Genomic DNA, 23,266 nt, shown 5'->3' with positions numbered 1-23,266 from the left:
GTAGAGTGGTATTTCATTGTCACCATCTAAAGCCACAGTAATTGATCTGTGTTGTAAACTGGGCCACATGTGTGTATTTATCGCATGTTTACATATGAACACAGATATGTCTACACGATGTGTTTATCCTGCAGCCTAATGAAAGCATACATTAATTTGGTGTGGTTGTTTGATTTAACAGTTGCAATATGAAATATGCTACCTGTGCTCCCTCTGCTATAGTGCTTCAGAGAGGAAAGCACGTTCGTGCTCATGGAAAGTCCCCTTGGCCATGTGGCTGGCTGCGGTGCAGGGCAGGACCACTCAGGGAGAACCTGCTCCAGACTGGGATTTCTGGATGATGCCAGTGTCATTTAGCTCTCACGGTCTGCTGCTTCCTCTGCTGCAACTGTGCTTTTTCTTTTTCTTTTTTTTTCCCTGGGCCCAGCTCTGCAAAGCTATATGTCCCTGGACTCCAAAGCAACTTCCCCTGCTAGCATTCCTGAAACATCCTATAAAACTTAGTTATTCTAGACCTGAAGCAATAGGGGAATCTCTTTCCCCCTATCTGTAGTAGGTAATAATGATGTTCTTCTCTAAACCTGTATTTGTGGAATTTTAACAGTGTTCCTGAGGTATTTTTAGGAAAGTATTTTCTTTCTTTTCAGAAAAAATCAATGTGAGAATATTGAGCACTTTTTCTCTATTTATAAAGAAAAGTCTCTCCTATAATTATAGAAGTAATTTAAGCTTACATAAAAAAGAAAAAGGAAAAGGAGAAAGAAAAGTCTCCCAAATCCTGTTATCCAGCTACAACCACTGTTGAAAGTTCTTCTGCTTCTTTTCTCATGTTACAAAACAAAAACAAAAACCACAACCCATACATTATATCATGCCTTTTTTTCTTTTAATGTATAACAAATACGATATTTTCCCATGTTTTTTTAAAATAATTTTTTTATTTTTCAATCACAGGTGATATTTTCCCATGTTTTTACAGATGACTTCTAATCATTATTAGGAATGCGAAAACCTCTTATTTATTCTATCATGAGGCTGTGACATTCGCTTTAAAAAAAAAATAGGCGTCTGGAGCCTCTGTGAAAGTTAAGGATGTTTATATCAAATCTGTAACTGCCCCGAAACCTCTGCACAGTCAGTCTGGATTTTGTAATCTGGGACAGAATTATCGCTAACTTTTACAAAGTGTTTTCCTTCCTTTGCACCACGTAAGTTTGGTCAAATATCTCAAATCAGTAAATCACACAATCCTACACTTGGAAGAGACATTAGAGCTCCTGTGCTCACTTCATCATTTCACAGATGAAGAAATGGAGGTTCAGAGGGCCCAGGTAGTTTCCATATAATAGGAGGAAGACCCAGGTTCCGGAGCCTGGGAGAAAGAAGTAGTAGGAAAGGCATGCCTGGGTGCAAGCGAACCCTAACTCAGCCACCCTCTACAGTCTGACTCTTTTCAAAATTGAGAATTAGGGCTGTGAGGAGAGATACTTTCATATATTCCTCTAAAATTTCATATAAGCCTTCATGTGATTTGCATATTAATTAAAACTGTGAAAATATTGTCTAAAACCTACCATGTTTTTAGATTCCTTAAGAGGATGACTGCATTCAGGTTCGCAATCCTTTGGGTGTCTTGCACATGGTTAACATTCAACAAGGTTCAATGAATATGAGTAAATACCTGTTGCAAATAGCTTTGAATGTCAGACAATGTGGATTCTCACGGGCCAGTTCCTAGCTATTTGGGCAAATCATTTAATTTACCCAGGGCTCAATTTCTCATTTGTAAAACCAGTCAGTTAGACTAGGATCTTCAAGTTGCTTTCTATGTTTAAATCTAGGATAGAATCCTGCATAACAATAACATAAAATTGTAATTTTACCAAGGTCAGGAAAAAAAGCACCCGATCTATGATTATATAACAGGAAGTCACTGATTTCTAAGATCGTCTTCAGATTTTAGTGGTAGAAGCTTTCTTGAACTAGTTTTGTGGTCTTCTTGATGTTGGGAGAATTCTACGGTGTGTCGGAATTCAATTAATATTTGAATCTTGAAACCCAGGGGGCTGGGTCAGCTTCTTAGATAGGCATCAAGGTGTGGCAACCTTTTTGATATTTATGAGCTGGAGGGCTCCTTATCTCCATGAATGGCCTCCTCCAGAGTGCCTGGAGCTGGAGTTCAGTGGCTGTTCTCTAATTTATATTGGGAATTTCTCTAGGGTTTGTATAAATGTTTGATCTTGAACAGAGGAGAAAAAGAAATATGGACCCATTTGAAAAATGTATGTATTTATTTGTTCTTAAGTAGGCTGTAATACCACGACTGCTGATTTTCGTGACCAACCTGGAATTATTCAGGAACTGCCCACTAATGCTTGTTGTAGAGAGAAGATGAAGCACTTTGGAAATTAAGTATTGAGGGCTTCATATATTTACAATGATAGGCAGTTTTGCTGGAATAGGGAATTTTGGTGAAGCCATCATATTTGGAAAGAGAACACTCTACAGATGATCATTTTGCCCTTAATTCATTTTGTATCTGGGCTCTCATTCAAATATGAAGAATTTTATGTTTTGTGGGTTTAATCTACACCTTTGTCGTGGATAAACTAATCATTTATAAGGATGTCTCAAATAAAATTTATAGGTTTTAGTTTGTCTTTTGTTGTTTTTCCCTACAAAACTTTTTGATCTTTAGAGCCTTAGAGTTGGGCACAGTACTTGGCCAAAATGAAGGGGCTAAATAAATAATTGGAGAAACAAATGGTTAAGACAAATCGAAGGATGAAAGAAGATTGCTATTTTGTGTCATAGTTTAAGCAGACAGTGTTTTGACACTGATGAGAGCTTCTAATAAGTGTGAACTTTGTATCTATGATACTGCCACAGAACTTTTCAGATTTTATTCTCACCTTTTGGTCCCTAATAAATGCCAAAGCCATGTCCCCTGAGTGGCTCCATTCTTTCTGAGGCAATGAAAAATAGCTATAGTATGACTTTAGGTAAATTTTTGATTCTTATTTTTGGATTTCATGATTTGTTTTAAAATAATGGTACTTAAAATATAGAAGGTCAGAAATACAGTTACTCTGCCTCAATATAAAATTACTACACATAAAACATTTTGAACTTTGGAAGCAAACTGCTCCAATTAAGTGTAAATATATGTGTGTAGAAAGAGTTGGAAATGTCTAAAGCTACAGCAGTTCATGCATGGTTTTTGTGCGTAAATTAAAAGGTTAAATTGTGTAGTTTTAGTTTTGCTTCATGCTTCTATTATTTTAGCCTAGATAAGTTGTCAGAACAAAGTGTTGACTATACTTAGCTCTTTGGGGAGAAATATAAAAATTTGAGTGATTGAAATAAACCTTTGAAATGCAAAGTTTCATTTCTTTATAGCATATAATCTGTGATCACTCACTTATTTGTTCGAAAAAAATTGGTGATCATTTATGAGTTTTCTAATTATTCTTTGCTGTGCTCAGTAATTTCATTTTTGTGAAGTAGAAGGGGCTGCCAATACTTGTTTAGGCATTTTCCAGCTATTTTATTTTTTGTATCCTAGGTAAACCTGTAACTTCTTCAAGTACATCCTTACAGGTTAACTGGTTACCTGTCTGCTTAATGTAATCATTTTGTGAGCTAGAGGGGGGTAGTGTACATTGATCTCAGTTTCTTGTCCATGTCCCTCTTTGTATAAAGATGTAAGTACAATACTTGAGGCGATAAATGTGGCAGTGATTTTTATGACTATTGGAATACAGGAGTTAGATAATATGATTTGGGGATACTCCTGGTCATTCTTTACCATCCACTGAGGGCAGTGGAAGCTTTTGCAGTCTTTTCTCACCCCATCATTGTCGTCATCATCATTGTCACCATCGGAGGCCTCAGTCTCTGTGAATGATATGTATATGTTGTATACAATGGTCTAGCTTCAGAATTCCCTGACTTCCTCTTCTAAAATATTAAATCCCAGAAACAGCCTTTCCTTCCTAGCTGTTTCACTCCTGCTGTACTCCTTCTGACTCTTTGCTGGCTTCCAGTTTCCAGGTGACCCCTCCACCCGCCCTATTCCGTTATTCCAACATATAACACATCCCCTTCCTCTTCTTTGTTTGCTCATGGTGCATCACTCCCTTGCCACTATCCCCATGGCCTTACCTCTTTGTACTTTGCTTGTAATCTACTCTGCCACCCTTGATTGTGACCTGCCATATTTTCCTCTCTTACCAAGTGGCTGCCAAGAGCTGCTTGAGGAAATCACTCTATAAATAAATTTATCGTCTCCATCCTTAGCTGGAACCTGAGGCAGCTGTGCACGGTCTGGCACTGTGTAGCTGGTCTATTTCCTGCTGAAACCTTTCCACTCCCCTCAAGCCTTCTAGCCACCCTTCTTCGCCCCTCCTACCTTTAGTAGATGACTTTCCCTCTGTGTTAGTTTGCTAGAGTTGCCATAGAAAATTACTACAAACTGGCGGCTTAAAGTACAGAAATTCATTGTCTGAGTTGTGGAGACCAGAAGTCTGAAATCACAGTGTCGGCAGGGTTGATTCCTTCTGAGGGCTGTGAGGGGAAGATCTAGTCCAGGCCTCTTTCCTTTGCTTGTAGATGGACGTCTTCTCCCTGCGTGTGTTTACGTTGTCTTCCCTCAATGAGTGTCCGTGTGTCCAAATTTCTCCTTTTTATAAGGAGATCAATCATACTGAATTCGGGGCCTACCCTATTCCAGTATGACCTCATCTTAATTTAACTAATTATATCTGCAATGACCCTGTTTCTGAATAAGATCACATCTGGAGGCACTGGGGGTTACGACTTCAGTATAGGATTTTTTGGTGGACACAGTTCAACTCGCAACTCCCTCCAGCTTCTTAGAACACTGAACACTATTAGGCGTCAGCGCCTGGCCCACACATACATCTTCATTTGCTCCAGTCTGCCCACCCCCACCCTCAGCCTCAGAGGGAGAATTGTCTCTTTGGTTCGAGGCTAGTTCTTCCTCCTGTCCTCTTGATTCCTTTCCCTCCTTCCCATGCCAAGAACTTGCGTAATTGCTTCTTTCTTATGTACATTTCCGGTCTCTTCCTTTTTGTAGGTATTTCACCGTGGGCTCTGAGCATAGTTGAATCTTCCCCGTCTCTTTCATCGTAACGGAAACCCTCTGACCTCTGATCACTTTTTCGTGCTGTCCTCCAGTGATTTGTCTGTCTTGCTTTTGGCTGCTCTGTTGTTATACCCGCATCGGTGTGATTGACTCAGCTTTCTGTTCTGAACTCTACACCCAGATATCTAGCTGCCCATTGGATGTTTCTGCCTCTGCATCTCGTGGTCACTTTGGTCTCAGCACTTAGAAACTATTACTAATTCTTTTATTTCCTAAACCTGCATCTATTCTCTTTCCTGTCTCAGTGATTAGCTTTAACAGCCACATGATTTTCCGAGGCAAAAAACTGACACTGTCCTAAACTTGCCTCCAAGCCCCAGATCCAGGTGTTGGCTTGGCTCTTGTCTCCCCCTGCTGTCCCCATTCTCACTGCTGACTGCATGGTCAGCATCATCCGGTCTTGCTTGGGCTTGCGGTGGTCTGACTGGCTTCCCTGTCTACTGCTTGCCTCCAGTTCCAAAGAATGACAGATCTGAAATACGAATCATGCTTTTCTCTCGCTTAACACTTCCTTTATGTTTTTTAGAGTTTTTATAAGAGCTTACATGAAATAAACTGATGACATGCCGGAAGCAAGATCTCTTGCTTAGTATTTTAAAAGCTCTCTGTCAGCTGCAGTTTCAAGTCCAAACTCCTAGCTTGGCTTTCAAGGCCTTTCGTGGTCTATCTTTTTCCTACTTTTCCATCCTTATCAAACAGTCGTCTCTTATTTTAATGTCTTCCTTGTCATTTCAGCTGCCACGGCCTCAGTTTAGGACTTTTATCACCTTTACCCATTTTATCCCAATAACCTCTTACTTGTTCTCACTGTTGCATCTCTCACTTCTTCACTCCCGCTTTCCCAAAACTTCTTTCTTATTGTGAGACTTCCCTTTAGTTCAAAGATTTGTACATCAGTGATTTATTGATGTCTGTTTTGTATGGGCTCTGGATATGCTCTGAACCCAACTCTCAATCTAGTTAGTTTCACAGAATTTAATCCTACTGGCCTGTGCAGATCGACCGGCTCCTGTCATCTTGCAGTGTTGGGCCTGGGCACAGATTCAGTCTTACTCTTTAGCGTAAGATTTTATTTTACTTTACATCCTGTTTGTTTTCACCATGGCTCGTGTCTGCCAACCCTGGGTGTTATGAACCTATCCCATGCAAGATGTCTAGAAATTTGCAGACTGTTCTCTGCTGATGCCAGTAATCCAGTAAGTCATTATGTTTCAAATTCAACATTTTGGGTGACTGAAAAAGAACTTTACTTCCTCCTTAATTTTCTCATTGGAAATTTGGTTGAAATTTTTGGATGCTTGAAACTTTTTATGCTTCAGTTTTTCCTTTCTATAAATGTTTGATCACATTTGCCATCTCCCTAATTATGGTAGCCATAATTACCATAATTATGTCTAGTCCCAGACAGTGGCTGGAGTGTCTATAAAGATTCAGAGAGAAATTTATGTCACAAAATGCAAAATATATATGATATTTGGGAGAACTGGTCACTTTCATATTCTTTATTCCCAAAAGACAGACTTTTACAGTGGTCGAAAGCATGAGTAGTGTCCTGTTTCTCTCTTCCTGAGTCCTGGGCATCCTGACGACAGGCCCATTAGCCTGTAGGAAGTCTGTGCTGTAAAGATGGTTGGTGTTCCCTTTTGGGCAGTGCTTTGATTTGCATGTTTGAATTCATTTGCAGAAAGCTGACTTTGGTGTAGGAAGTCTCTTCATACAGCCTAGGTGTTTATAATTTTCTTCAGCAAGTACAAAATGGGCCCAACTATAGGGAGAACATTATACCCATTTTCTTTCTGACTGAAATTTCAGCCACTGATTTATAATCTAGAGATCTTTAAGTTGCTTGGTTGTGGTTGCGATGGCTCTTGTTCTAGGAGCCATAATGATAATTGAGATCAGCCTAGCTAGTGTGTGTGTGTGGGTGGGGGGAGGGAAGGGGAGGTCAGTTTTTTTTTTTTTTTTTAATGAGGTCAAAGATGTGTCTTTATATTTTATGGCCAAATGATTTTTTTTAAATTAAATTTATTGAGATAACATTGGTTAATAACATAAATTTCAGGTGTACAACCTCTGTAATACGACATCTGTATACTCTATTGTGTGCTCACCAGATCAAGGTTTTTTGAGGACTGGAATCATGGTCTGCATTTGATAGGGAGTGTGCTGTCACTGTGATAGACATACTTTTCTAAATGATCCTTCTCTGAGGAATACATTTATTAAATATTTTTTATAGTCTGAAACACTTAACTCTTCTTATTCTCTGTGTCATAAAATTTACAAAAGACACAATTACAAAAAATTGGAAACCAGCAAGTCGCTCTCAATTTTGCATGCTTGAGTTCTCCAGGGTACATCAATGTCAGGTTTCTCAAAGGAGCTCTTTCACCCCGTAAAGACAGCATTGGAGGAATACTCGATTTTTCTTTCTGAATCTATTTTATTTTCACTATATAAAGTTGTTTCTGGTTATTCTGTCCATTTATTTTTTAGTTTTTAAATTTTATTTTCTTCTTTTCTCTGCTTGCTTTCTCCCCTTTCTTCCTGTTCTGTCCTGCCCTGTTCCTCCCTTCCTTCTTCTTTTCCTTTCTTCTTCCCTCCTCTCTCCCTTACTTTTTCCCTCCCTCCGTTCTTCTCCTTCTCACTCTGCTTTTCCTTCCCTTCCCTTCCCTTCTCGTCCCCGTCCCCTTCCCCTTCCCCTTCCCTTCTTTTGTTTAACCATATAAACCTGGGGATTTTCTTAAAATTTTGTTTATGATCTCAGTATGTGGCATTACTATTTATTACGGTGTCTTATAGTGCAACATTATGTGCTTAGTTTTTTCTCATTTTTCATAATGAGATTAATAGTTTTTATGTGTAAGTCTTTTCAAATAGCTACTCGTTAAATTCCATGATATTAAATCTTACATGCATGGGTAAGGAATGTGTGGAAATAAATTTTTCAGGTTCTTATGACCAGTTAAAATAAAGTAGAAAAAAATCATTTCAACATGTAATTGTATACTTACCCGAATTGTATCAGGTAGGGTACTTTATTTGACTTTTCATCATATGCTTTTCTCTAGCCTGGCAAATCAGACTTGTATGTTTTGAAAGAGACTTGAAATTGGACAGAGATCTCAGAGAGTCTTAGAGTCACCAGTTCCATGTGCTTATTTGTGTTTTCTCAGTCTGTGGATACCCTCATGTGAGATGTCTGTAAAGGAGATGTGTGATTCTAGAAGGTGTCTTCACGTTCAGTATGTGGGAACTATTTCAGTCTAGCTCATCTCAAGCACGTTGGTTCTAGCTCTGTGTTCTGACCAGCTGAAATATTAAAGTATGTAGTCATTCCTTAAAAAAATGTAGAGCACACTGATTTTAGTCTTTCATTTATATTTTGATGTATTTTCTGGAGTAGGAAAGAAAGGGGCCAAGTTGCAGTTAGAATACCAGGAATTTGGCATATTCCAGAGTTTGCCCATGGGAATGTGCCAAGTATGAAATTTTTACCCATTACATATGTCTTGGTTGAAACAAATTGAAAGATGTTTCTTTAGTCTGTTCCTTGCCTTAAGGCCGGGCTATGATTATAACTTAGTTATCTTAGAAAATTATTTGTTCTTTTTTAAAGGATTTTCAAAAAAAGATGTACCAGTTTTATAAACAATGATGTGCATAGAAGGAATTTTCTAAGTGCTCCCTGAATTTTTGTGCAGGCTTCTCTTCTTCCCCCTACCCCAAATCTGCTGCTGCATTTAGCCAGGGTTATTATTATTATTTTTTTAATTAAAAATTATTGGGGTAACATTGATGAATAAAATCAGATAAGTTCCAAGTGTACAATTCAACAGTTTTTCGTATATATATTTTGCATGTGTGTTCACCACCCAAAGGTAGATTTCCTTCCATCACCAAATATTTGACCCCTCTTAGCCTTCCCCTCTTTCCTCACTATTCACCATCCGTGCTGTGAGTCTCTCTTTGTCATGTTTGTTTGTTGCCTTCAGTTTTATATCCCACATGTGAGCAGAATTTTTTTTTTTTGAGAGTACGTTATATCCCACAAGTGTATTTGGATGATAAAAATGATCGAGAGCCAGTCTTCTAAAATATCTGTTATTGAATTATCAGAAAGGAATTGAAGATGGATATTGGTATATTCACATACAGTCTGAATTTTTTTGAACAGCTCTTGATTTTAGATCATGCATCCTGAGTTTTGGTTCAGAAAATATATTCCTAGTTCTACAGTTGTATGTTTCTTAACGTCACATTAATTTTCCAGATATTTTAGCTAAAGGAAAAACTAAGACAGTGATAAATTTTAAACAAAGGAAGGGCTAAGTAGACATTTATCTACTACAGATAAAAATAAATAAGGCTAACTAATGATTATTTTTCCAATTTTGATGAAAATTTTCTTATTTAAAAATTATGAAGAAGAGATAGGATTGATGAAATAAAATTATATGTTCGTAATAGTCATTCAAGGCATGAATTATAACTTCTTTTGTATTATACGCGCTCATTTCAAATCTTCAGCTGTATAGCTTTTTTATATTGTTTTAAGTGAATATGATGGAGAATGTTTTGCAGTGCTTGATTCTCTCTCTTAAAAGGCAGACTATTTAATTTTATAAATGAGCATCTTTGGGTCATTAGATATTGGGGTTCAGGTGTGCAAAATGCTTGGTAACATATGGCCTGTCCCCGGATGCTTTAATTGCGCTCAGAACTTTCCCCAAGAGGTTTGCATGACTTTATCTAAATAATGTGTTATATGTGCAACAAAAAGGTGCTTTAGTCATAAAAGGAAAATATAAATAAATATGTACTTCACAGTATACTGGTCTGCTTTACATTAATTTCTCTACAGTTGTTTGAAAATAAAAATCTTAAACCCATATTAATGACATTAATTGGATGATGACAATTTCAGATGATTCACTTTTAGTATCTACAGCATTCCCTTTATTTTCCTTATTATATTGTTTTATAAATATATTTCCCTCTATTTCAATATTTTTTTTTCAGGCAACATAGGCATATTGAATTCACTCTGGACTTATTTTCAGGTTCAGAATTTTTCTTTCTTCACAATTAAATCTTCACAATTAAATCTTCACAATTAAATCTTTTTTACTTAATAATTTTAATATTTGCTATTAATAAAAGTAATGCTCATTGCAGAAAATTATAAAATATTAAAAAGCATAAAATAAAAATTACAATGTTAAGTGAAAACAACCATTTTATAAAGAGTATGATCTCAGCTTTGTAAAACATATGTGTTCTGTGCATGGGGAAAACATCTGAAAAAAAGAAAATACAACAAAAGGATGTTATGGAAATTGAGGTTCATTGAAGTTGTGACTTGCTTAAAGCCCCTCAGCTAGAAAGTCATTTAATTTGTGATTCCAGCCTAGTCTCTGGTTCCAGTGTGTGCTTAGCATTTTACTGGGCTGCTTCCCAGGAGAAAAGAGAAACAATACACGGGCACAATGGGTGTGGTACGTGGTGTATAGGTGGGAAAGGACCTGAAGTTCTTATGAAGATGTGGCTGATGTCTGGTAGTAATTCCCATAGCGGCATGGTTTTCCTAGTAAGGCGGAAGAGTAAGTGAACCTAAAAGGTTCCTGCAGCAGATACACGTCATTTGCGAGCCAAGTCATGCCCATTTTACCTGGGAAACTGAGGTCCAGGAAGGTTAAATAAATTGTCGAAGAGAACATGGTTGGTTAGTGGGAGATGAAGGGGGTCTCTTTTCTGAAGTGCTCTTTATATCGCTTGTATTGTTGTTTTTATCTGGATTTGTGTGGGGATTGGGTGGAATTGTTTGAGATATAAACTTCTAGCAGTAATAGTTTAATACTGATTTCCAGCTGGACAATAAGGTTCTGCAGACAGTGAAGGTTACTGAAGGTTAATGGTTGGATGAGGTTCTGTGAACTACCCTGCCTATATAGATTGGTTCGAGCTGGGAGGCTTTATGAGAGTGATGCTGTTATGTGTTTTAACTGGCATGTTCAGAAAACCAGTGTCAGAAGATCTTTCAATGGGTGTAAATTGCCTTCTTTGAACAAGGCAAGTAGTTAGTATTGAACAGAATCATCAGATAATAAATTCATTCTTTCTCTCCAATCCTGATCAGCTTGTGCATGTGAAGTGATTCTAGCTTCATTTTTATTTCATATTGTGATACCTGAAATCTTTGTGAAGGTTAAAAATATGGAAAAAGCAGGTAGATCTTTTAAATACTTAGATCTTAGTAAGAAAAAAGGAAGATTTTAGTTGAGAGTGGCTAGAGACATTGAATACTTTGTATTCCTTTTTATTGTTAAGTGGGTGCTGAGAAAAAGAGACCCATTTTTTTTCTTTCTTTCTCCTCTTTCCTATGCTTTTGCAGTACCATTGGGTATTCTTTCCGTTTTTTCTTGAAAATGCTTGGTCTTGGTAGGAACTGTTTGCTCCATCTTGTCCGAAGCAAATGGTTCAGCCGCCAGCCACAGTGCTTCTTTCACCCTGAGCCCTTTCACAGCCCAGGCAGTGGGTCCAGTCAGTTTATGACCTTTTGGTTGTTTGTGCCGTCCTTCCACTGTGACAGACATAATTCTTTTCTGGTGCATGGCTAAAGAAGAGCAAAGTCGCAGGCAGCAAAGTAGTTGATGTTTTATAATGATTGGCTCTTGTTCTGCAATTAGCAGAATTTTGACCCCTAAAAAAACACTTGGACATCCTTATGCTCCCCGCTGCACTTCATGGACCAGTTCTGGCTTGCATATCGTTTGATTTACTTTGTCTTTTGCTTTTACCACCAGCCGAGTTGGGGAGATTTGAGGACATAAACATAATGAGTGATTTTCAGATTCTTCTCTGGTACCAGTTGGGCTCAGAAATAGGAGAATTTGTGCCTTAGTGTTTTTTCTTTTTCTTTTTGATGAGGAGCAAGGAAGTGAAAATCTCAAGAGAGCAGAATCAGTTTTCCGGTCACCAAGCTCATTAAGTTAATATTTACTTTTAAAATGAATGTATTCGCCAGCCCTTCCTGCTGTTTATTTGGGAAGTACTTAACTTACATGCGAGAGCCTCTAACTAGTTTCCACTTCCATTTAGGCATTGTACCTCTAGGGCCAGTGGCTAGCGTGATGTGCTGATCTTGCTTATAACACCTGTTTTTTTTTTTTTTTTTAATTTCAAATTAAGTTTTTCTTGAGTAAAGAAAGGGGCAGAAGTGAAGCTAAATTAATTCTTTCCTCTTTCTCTGTGTCTGCTGCTCAATCTTGTTAAACCTATTTCTGATAACTCAGTTGACATATATTCAGGGATTTAAGAAAACTGGAAATCTGTTTAAAATATAACCTCAAAACTTGAAGATTACATTTGAAAAATTTTGGTGTTTATTTATTGTTATTCTAATATTTTATTTTTTGACAATATAAAACAACACCTGGCTATTAATGAAAAGATAAAAAATACATATAATATGGAAAAATTGGAAGTTTATAAAAATTAAGTTTTATATTTAGTCAAAAGTTTTCTTTCAGTACTTCTAAAAAAGTATTCTTTTCGGTTTACAGTGTTCTTTTTTCCCCATGCAGGAACATGCTGTGTCCCACTATTGTTCAAGTCCTTTTTTAAAATCATGATCTCTTCGTAATGAAAAGTATTGTAGTTTTAATCTTTGTGACTTGCCTTTTTTACTTGTCGTTCATGTTATTTTGAGACATCCTTTAAAAAAAAATTGCTAATTAAGAGTGAGACTCAATTTCTGTTTCTGCTTCTATAGACATATATTTATTTTGTATTTTGCTATTTTACTAAACTCTATTGGTTTCAGTATTTTTCAGAGGTTTCCTTTGGGTTTTCTAGGTATGTAATCGTATTATTTGCAAACAATTTTTTAATCTCTTCTTTTCCTGTATTAGTATTTTTTTCTCTTGATGCTTGTGACTTTCTCAGTTAAAGCTGTTATTTTTTAGATTTCAGATGACTATTTTTTTCAATATAAACAATTTTTATGAACCTAAAATAATGATAATTTCAACTTCTAGATGTTTAAATACCAAAGGGTCCTCAGATACATTTTATCTTAAGTTTTGTTGGTGAGTTTTTAAAGCATACTGTATTAGAGAACTGCTGATTATGTTTAATTATTTGAAGGCTGTTCTGAGATTTTTTACATTTATTTTTTTGAAAAAGTTATATATATCTCCTTATTCATTATATTCTTGACATTCTTTTGCTGTTAAAAATCTGTATATTAAATGTGTATATTAACCAATTTCCTATTTAGAAAAAAAGTGCAGCTCATTGCCAGTGTTAATTTAATTTTACATTAACACTCTCTTGGAAGTTGAAGCAAATCTGACCGGTTTTCAATGTGAAAATAAATATAAAAAATGTTCTTGGAGTTTTTCTATCAGAAATGTAACAGAAATTTATGCATTAATCAGATTCATCAAATGGCTTTTCGGCTAACAACTGTTGGAGAATGATGTCAACATCGCGCGTAGGAATGCTGCGTTTTCTAGGATTTAACATTTTCAGTGATCTAGAATTACTATGTTTTGTAAATGAAAATACAACTCCTAAAAACAGAATGCTATAAATAGAATGATGTCATTTGTTTTCAAAGACTTTTGATATACTAGAGCGATGCGAAAATAATAAGAAAAGCCAAATATTTCATGGCAAACTTTGGGGGTAAGGTTAGGACTGCAATCCCCGAGTTATCTCGGGACAAACGCTGCAGCTGCAAGTGCCTCTTGCGAGTATTCTTGGGGCAAACGGGAAATGTGTTAAATGTATAACGAAAGCCACAAGTGTGTCTTGTAAAATTTGCAGTTAGCATGTAGTATTTTTGTTTAGAAACCTGAAAAATGTTTATGAACTTTTGGTGGGACATGTGCCATTTCAGGGATCAGCGAGCATCTCAAATTTGGGGATGAGTCACAGGAATTATTGATTCAGTGGCTGATGGACTGGATATTTTTCTTTGAGATTTCTTTTATTTTCAAGGGATTAACCGTTGGGCGCTGGCAGGCTTTGGTCGTGACTGTGCTGTCGAGGGCTTTCCACTCTGAGGCCCCTCTGACGCAGGGTGCTGAGTGGAACAGGAGCCTTGGCATCTCTCTTCTCCTGTCTTCTAACTGGGATTCCTCCCACCCCCAACCTATGTGTGCCTCCTTTTTCTTATCCGTCCAGCAAGGATCATAATCTCTACCTGGCAAAGTGATTGTGAAGGTTAATCAGATAATGCTTGTAAATCCTTTAACAGGTCTTGGCACATAGCAGGCACTTTACTTCATAGAGAGCTTCATTGTGCCACTCATAGCCTCCGTCATGCTCAGTGACATTTGGGTCAGTCTTCTCTCCATGTTAGCCCTCACATCCATGGAGCACAAGCTGAGGGTCACATGACACTTGCTTAGCTTTATCATGAGACACCAGTGATCTAATTTTAGGAACCTCCTCATTTTAAAGATGGGGAAACAGGCTGTGAAGTTCAACCTTGGCTTCCTCCTGCCACTGCTCCCTGCTTCTCCCATCACAGTGGCCTTGCCATGACTGTGCTGACTGCATTTGGCAGGAAGGAATGTCCAATGGTGGGGTTTGTTAGCCAGGTGGGTTTTGTTATTGGTTCAGCATAGTGCTGTGCCGAGTAAGTATTGCTGAATAAGTATTGCTTGAAAGAATAAACAGGCAACACTTTTGGAGTCTTTTTGGTGAGTTTATTTCCATAATTCAGACATAAGATTTCTTTTTTTCTCTTTTTTAGAAGCCAACAAATTGACCAATGATTTATTGATTATGACACAAAAAACCCTTATTTTCTTTTAAAAGTTAAAAAATATTAAACTTATTGGGGTGATGTTGGTTAACAACATTATAAGAGTTTTAGGTATACCATTCTTTTATACATCATCTGAGTATTGCATTGTGTGCTCACCACCCAAAGTCTAGTCTCCCTTTGTCACCATATAGTTGACTCCTCTTTACCCTTAAATGTTTTCTCTTTATGTACATTATTTAATCTTCCCAGTAATTTTGGCATTATTATTTCTACCTTTACATAGGAGGAAGCTGAGGTTTAGAGAAGCTGAGCACCAGTGCAAGGCTAGTGAAGTGGTGGAACTGGAGGTGACCTAGTCAGCCCCCTTGCCAACAGCTAAAGAAGCCGCTGGGAGGGACCTGTTGGACCATTGACCTTTTAAAAGTTCCTTGCATTTAAATGATATTGAGTTACATTTACTGTTTGTGTGACTTTCAAGTTGCAAATTAATGCTAAGTGTGTATTGGCTGTGGGACTAATTGAGAAACAAAATGAAAGTGCTGCAAACAAATCGATTTTCCTACTTAGAGTAGGTGCTTACTCCAGTTCAAACAGTCCTCTGGCATTTGCCTTCAGGATTCTTATTTAATTAAAAAGTACTGGCCAGATGTTGTGTGTTGGGAGTAATTTAGTTCCACGTCTTTTGCTCTGATTGTTAGTTTGGAAACAATTTAGAGTAATCTTTGCACATTTTTAAAACCAAGTGACTGTCCATTTGTGTGGTAGTGTTTTTGCTCATCTAGAGCTTACGAGTTTTCTGTGCTTACCTTGAAACAATCTTCTGGAAAGACTAAGGATCCAGCGTGGTGACCTTTTTCAGAAGTCTGTAGCTTGTAATAGGGGAAAAAACAAGCTGTTAACCATAAGCATGTGTTTTGGGGTTAACTCTATTTGTATCTTTGGTTTTTGAGATTACATGTTGGTGCAATGGATTTTTATCTAAGGTTTTCCCTTCTCTAGTTGGAAGTGATGGAGCGGGAGGGCGGGGCAATACCTGTTAATCTTTGGGAGCTGTATTATTCTTATCCCAAACATCCTAGCAAAGACTGCCCTGACTCTGTTTTTACTGAAAGTTATTCCTGTCGTTTTGAGTAGTTTTTATTGTTTATTTATTTACTTCTGTGTAAGGAAGTTCCTTCCTTAGCGTCTCATCTTATCTTAGATCAAAGTTTCCACCCAGGGACTGTTTCTTAAATAGTAACTTCTGAGGCTATATGTGTTTTTTCTTTCCTCCTCCTTCTTCCATTTTTTCTTTTAAAAGCTTTCTGAATTTTTGCCCCATCTGTAGTCCCTGGTTTTCCTTCATTCTGATTATGACTATTCTGTAATGAATAGTGATAGTTACCATTATTAATGTAGTAGCATGCCATTTGTCAGCTCACTGGCTTCCTGGTACTATAATGAAAAAAAAAATATTTCTTTTATTTATTTACCTTAAAATTTTTGTCATCTTTTTTTTAATCTTCTTAAATTTTTCTTCCTAGAGTTTGTAATCGTGTGAGTTTTCTGCCCCTGAGACGTATGTGCAGGTCTAAAACTACACAGTGGAGGATGTGAAATGGCTTAAAAGGATTTCTGTCACAGACTGAAAGAGTGGGTCTGTGCCTTCTGAGAGTGTAGTCTGACCACATGAATACCAATAATTAGACATCTTTTATTTTAAGAGAAGGGCAGCTGTTGCCATAGTTGAATTTGAAGATCTTTAGTTATTTTGCTTCTCTCTTTAAAGGGCTGTTGTCCATATATGCTTCTCATTGGCAGGGCTGATAGCAGATATTGGCATGTTTATAATGTGAAACAAGGAGGAGGAAAAAAAACACTTGAAAAGGAATATATGAAGTGTTCTGTAAGGTATTAGGTTTGTTTTCTTAAGTTTTTTTTTTTTCAATTTATTAAAAAAAAATGTAAAGCACCTAAGCATTTTTCATGTCAATTCATTTTTAAGTGATTTTAAGCTAAAATTTCCACCCATCTTACACTCGATCATGTGTGGCAATGAAAGCTCCCCTCGAGAATTCTCAGCCATCCCTTGGAGACTTGATCAGGATGGCAGCGCAGTGGTGATTGTTTGTGTCTTCCTGGAGTTTTCAAGGCTTTTATTTGAATCAGTACATATTATCTCTCACTGTTGTTTGAGAACACACCTCCTGAACTTTAAAACCCAGTGCTGATTTCACCTGTGTATGTGGGATTAAATGGACAGACCGCTGTCTCCCTCTTTGTCATCATCAGAGGTCCTGCCATCCCTTCTCATGCTGGCTCATAACCAGGCAAGAGTGTCACTGCATATTCATAGCTGATTTTATAGGGCTTCAGACTTTACAAAACAGTTTCACATGTTATTTCAGTAAATTCTTGCAACAACCCTGTGAAGTTGTGGATAAATATTTTTCATCCCTGTTTTGAAAAGGAGGAAATTGCACTCTGAGAAGGTGAGTGCTGTGCCCCACGCCATAATTTTCAGTTCTTACAGTGGAGCTGGGTCTGGAACCCAGGATTCCTGCCCTCCTGCCCTCACCATATTATTTTGCTTCACCTGAGAAAGTCAGGATTTAAGGACATTAGTCAGGATCAAATTTGGGGGTAGGGGAGCACCTGTGACATAAAAGCCCTGGCAATGTGGATTTCAAAATGACAGTTATTTCTTCAATATTGTAACATCGATGACAAATAATATGTCACCCACTAATTTTTCCATTCAGACAGATGCATTTTCCATATTCTTTGTCAGATTTATAGATCTGAATACTTAATTTTCCATAGCTGTGAAGAACATAAATCCTATTTTGTATGCGTGAAATGCTTCAAGAGCCAAAAACTCAAACTGTGCTAGGAATATTGGCAGTTAAGGAGGAAAGAAGGGAGAAGGGGCTTGCAACCATCCCCTTGAAAATAAGGAGAAATAAGACTTCTGACAGCATTATAAACTGGGACAAAGGTTTGGTAAAAACAGGAAGCTCCTTATGAGAAGAATTTAGCATTAGATATGGATTCAAATCCATGGTCCACCATTTAGTAGCTTTGTTATGATACACAGTCTCTGAATCCCCCTGAGCCTTGGAGTCCTCATTGAAGAAGGTAGGCTATGAGGCCATGTCATGTGTTGGGCAAGAAGTTAGGGTGCTGGAGCCAAGCTGCCTGGTGTCGTCAGCCAGCCAGCAGTCATGTTCAGGCTCTAACACCTCTTTGCTGTGTGACACTTAACCTCTCCATGCATGCTGAACTGAGGGGAGGGGGAGTAATAATAATACCTACCTCATAGGGTTGTTAGGATCACATGAGTTTTAACACATGTAAACACCTTTAAACAGTGAATGGCTCACCGTAAATTCCCTGTTAGTTATTTTTAAGTGAGATAAAGTAGGGAAGTACCTGGTGCCTCTGTTAAGTTCTAAATGTTAGTTTTCTTCCTCCTTCTCCTATGTAGATTTGTTGAGGTTAAGCCCAGTGAAAGGATTTTAAAAGCTGCTAGAATATAATGTTTTAATATTTGCATCAGATTTCATTCATGTAGTTATTGTCCTCTTGTACCTTGGACATTTATCTTTTAAATGTGATGTTTTCGTACTATTAATCACTTAAAATATTGTGTTATATCATGTCTAGGAAATTCATTATAAGCCTTTCGAAGAGAGAAGGCTTTGTGATAAAAGCCAGCTGCCCAGACATTTTCACCCTCCTCACCATCCCCCAGCAGACTGCAGAAGCAGCATGTTGGCAGAGGTCCAGATTTCCTAAGTGATAGGATTGTTCCCGGGGCCAGGAATGAGAGGAATCTGCCCAGATTGGAGATGGCTTCAGCTACTTTGTTTGCTCCATATTCGTAGTCTCATTCTCAGACTAACTGATCGAGCACCATTTTCCGGTACTGAGAATGATGTTTTTTTTTTCACTGTTATGTGTGGAGGTCTTGCTGTTAAAAAAATGATTTTGAATCTACTTTTTAATTCCATGAAAGTTTTTCTGTTTTACTTTGGAAGAAGTACTCTGAGCTCATTTAAAAAATTTATTTATTTTGCTTTTTCATTTTAATTTGTAGTTAGATCTCTACAAATCAATATGGTCAGATTCCAGCTGTGTTTTCCATGCGTAGCACCTTTCTTGGTCTGACTCAAGTATTGAGATTGTGGTTTTACCATCCCCATTTTACTTAGGGGTGGGAAGGTTTAGTTATTTGAATGGCCTAGGCCAGGGAATTATTGGCTATTGTCAATGGAATTTGTTTATCTTTTCCACTCCTCTACATTCCTAGACTCTGAGAGAACTCACCATCACTGTGGTTGCGCTTCTGTTTGTATCAGCTCCCCCCCTCGCTCTATTTTTATCAAATATTTGATATTTCTCTTTTCTTTGGATGTAAATTTAGGGACCCTCATGCAGACATTTCAGAAAGGGCTCTCTTGCTCAGCAGTTGTTACAATAAAAATTTTCACTGCTGAACACCTTCTGTCCCCTTTTTATTTGCCTACCTCCTAAATTCACATTTTCTTCAGGTATTCTCTAAGATTTTGGATTTATCTGTCTACATTTTTTTTTAAACTTAAGGTTGACGCATGTATAATTTTAATGAGCTTCTAGATGAGCACTGTCCAGTAGAACTGCAGTGCAAGCCACATACGATTAACATTTTTTCCTAGTAGTCATATTAAAAAAGTAAAAGAAATGGGTTACTTTAATTTGAGTATATGTTATTTAACCCAATATAGTAGTCCCCCCTTTTCTGCGGAGGATATGTTCCAAGACCCCCAGTGGATGCCTAAAACCAGATAGTACCAAGCCCTACGTGTACATACAATATTTTTACTGTACATACATACCTATGATAAAGCTTAATTTCTAATTAGCTATGGTAAGAGATTAATCATAATAATTAACAATAAAGTAGAAGAATTATAACAATATCCTGTAATAAAAGTTATATGAACGTGGCATATTAAGTAAAATGAAAGTTACTTGAACTCAAGCACTTTGGTACTGCAGTACCAAATCTGATCGCTGAGATGCCTACTAAGTGACTAAATGGGCAGGTAGCAAATACAGTATGGGAACCGTGGACCAGGGATGTCCCAGGTGGGAAGGAGTGGCACAGTGCAGGATTTCATCATGCTACTCAGAATGGCATGTAATTTAAAACTTATGAATTGTTTATTTCTGGAATTTACCATTTAATATTTTTGGACCATTGTGGACCATGGGTAACCAAAACCATGGAAAGGAAAACCTCAGATAAGGAGAGACTATTGTTTATTAAAATATTATAATTTGGACAGGTAATGAATTTAAAAATTATTATTGAGATTTTTTATAGTTTTTTTGTACTAAGCTTTCAAAATCCACTTGTACATTTTATACTTACAGCATATCTCAGTTTGGACTAGCCACATTTCAGGTGGTCAGTAGCCACATGCGGCTAGCCGCTACCTTATTGTTCAACATAGATCTATACTGTAACTTTTCTTCTGTCTCAAAAAGGCATTGTACTGTACTGGCAATTTCTTATCAGAGTGGCCTAGAAAAGAGGCATGTGCCTCATGTCTTTGCCTATAATGAACACATATCTAAGAGATTTCCTTTGTTAGAAAATCCAGTTGCGGGATAAAATATCCTAAAACATGAATTCAAATGTAGCATGTGTCAAGTTACCTAAGCAGTTGGCTGACTTATTGACTGCTAGTTATAGAAATTGCTTTGTTTTACAGCAAGACTTGGCAATCAGGGCAAGACTCAGCATTTAGCACAATCCTTGGATGCATTCTCTCACAAAGCAGCTGTTTCATGCGACTGAGGTCTACAGCAAAGCTGTGCATGTTGTTTGTGATTGACACTTCATTGTACCTCCCCCCAATTACTTTTCAAGGTCATGAAGTTTAAAAGGTGAAAAATGATTGATCTTCAGGATGTTAGCTCATCTGCTTGTGTTTCATTTTATGTCCTTATTTTTCCAGCACCCCTCAATTACCTTCTTCGAGAAAATGGGTATTGTGTGTTAAAGATCATTACTGAGTTTTAAATATAGACGGTTATAGCTGAATTTCAGCTCTTGGAAGGTCAGTATAATCTATTCTAGGGCAGTGTTCCTCGAACTTTGCTGTGGATATGAATTACCTGGGTATCTTATTAAGGTGAGATTTTGATGTAGTAGGTCTGAGGTGAGGCCTGAGATTTTGCATTTCTGAAAAATTCTCATGTGATGCTGATGGTGCCAGTCTAAAAACTGTACTTGGAGCGGCAAGGATCTTATGATATGGTAACAAAAACAATCTAGTAAGTTTTTATCAGCCTGCAGCAAAAAGAAAAAACTAATAATGTGAGTGAGGTTTTTCCATTGCGCTAAAAGTACTATTTTGTTTTTTCAATTTTTTAAAATTCAGAAATAATTTTTCCTGCTTTTTTGTTATCATGGTGCTTGTAAATGGTAGTTATTGTTATTTTTTTTAAAAAAAATAACCTTTCATGGCAAAATTAAAAAGCTTACAACCCTATTTGTGTCTCTAAGTTGATAAAAGAAAATAATTTTACTGATCTATAGCAGTTTATAATTTTCTTTTATAGCACTTACAGGATTTTGCATTGATATTATTACTTGGGTAGTTTTTTTATGTCACTTTCTCCACTCTGCTCTAAAATCTACTATTATTATTTTTTTTCTCACCACTTTGTCCCTAGTAACTAGCACTGGGTCTGATGTCTATTAGTTTCCTGTCAATACTTTTAGGATTGCTTTTTATAGTGGGTCTCAGTGGGAGTGGTACTACCTCCTCGGTTTTGGAAATTGGGGAGAAATTAACTGGTTATCCAAAAGAACGGAGAGTGCTACCCCTGTTTGAAAGATGGAGGACCAGAGGGGCTGGATGTTGTAGTGTACAAAACAGCCAACCAAGTAAAAGTTTATTCTGTGCATTCTGCAAAATCTTAGAATGTCCCTACTGGAGATTTTGTTGATGAAAAACCTATCTATAATTACCTGAGCCAAGAACCTAACCCCATTTAACATTTAAAGACAAAAACGATTTTTTAGGTCCAGTTTTACTAGGTTATATGAAATTTTCAGGAATGTAACTGCTGAGTACTTTAAAAATTGCACTTTGAGTTATTAGTAACTTTCTAAAGACATTTTGGCAAATCCCATCACCAGTAGTAGTGCTGCTTGTGGTATTTGAATTCTGCCAGTACATATTTGTGGGCAATATGATGATTATGAATATACATGTATGTATTCTCTCTCTCTGTCTCTCTTTGTCTCTTTTTCTGTCTCTCTTAGCCTTTATTTTAAAATATCCCATAAAAAGTGTTGTAGATATTCAGGTAAACGTCTTTGACTTTCAAATACAAATTTACTCATTAAAAATAGTTGCAAGCATCTTACTACATCATTAAATCACTTAGTGTAGTCATGCCTATTTACATCTTAACATCTATATATATATATACACACACACACATAATTTACACGTATGAAAGATGGTAAAGTTCACTCCCTTTTATTTTGCCTTTACATTACAGTTTCTCTGTCTTTCTGTGCGCACACAATGTTTGTGTGGTCTCCGAACGTGGTGGTGCTGCTCTGACAGGGCTGCCCATATGGAAGCATTGTGTAGTCAAGGATTCCCTGCGTCCTGCCTTTGGCTTATTTCTCCAAGCTGCTCACTTAATACTCTGAATTCACTGCATGATCTACATCATACAAGTTATAGTAAATGTTTCTTTAATGACCGAACACATGGTAAAATGCCCCAGCTTACTTGGTGACTTATTGCCCAGATATCCTCAGAAAGGCGAACTGCTCACGTGAGATTCACTTGAGATCCACTGTGCTGCTTCCCTTGCGTTTTCATTTTGGGAAGACAGACCATGTTGGAGAAAGGGCGGTTTGTCCAGTGCTGTGGTAGGAAGGGGCGTGGGGGGTGCTGGAAGTTGGGGTGGGGCAGTTTTTACTGAGTCAGAGTTTGTCAGGTGAATGAAAGTAGAGTATGTTTTAGCTTTCCAGGAAGAATTTAAGATCCTCAAACCAGGGGCCACTATTGTTAAGAATTTTTTGGCAAAGTATATCCAGAGCAATTAACAACAAAACCCGTTAAGACTCATGGACTTGGGAGACCTTGCTGCGCACTTGGCTCAAAAGCCAGAGGGCAGTACACAGCATCCACTTGGTGCCAGGAAAGACTCCTGGACTCAGTAGAGAAAAGATGGCAGTGAATTCCACAGAAAGCCGCTTTCAGCACAAATAATTCAAGCAAGCTTACATCTGGCTAGAGTGTCACTAGAAGAAGGTCACTGAA

At 37.3% G+C, this 23,266-nt stretch overlaps 1 protein-coding gene across 2 annotated transcripts in view; it reads left to right on the top strand.

The window, feature by feature from the left end:
- Positions 1-23,266, top strand: part of CDK14 (cyclin dependent kinase 14) — a 546,209-nt gene that overhangs the window by 1,049 nt on the left and 521,894 nt on the right. The gene's annotated exons all lie outside the window — the stretch shown is intronic.

The sequence above is a fragment of the Pteropus vampyrus genome, unplaced genomic scaffold (assembly GCF_000151845.1).
Source record: "Pteropus vampyrus isolate Shadow unplaced genomic scaffold, Pvam_2.0 Scaffold4, whole genome shotgun sequence".
Classification (NCBI taxonomy): domain Eukaryota; kingdom Metazoa; phylum Chordata; class Mammalia; order Chiroptera; family Pteropodidae; genus Pteropus; species Pteropus vampyrus.
This window is presented reverse-complemented; position numbering and strand designations above follow the sequence as displayed.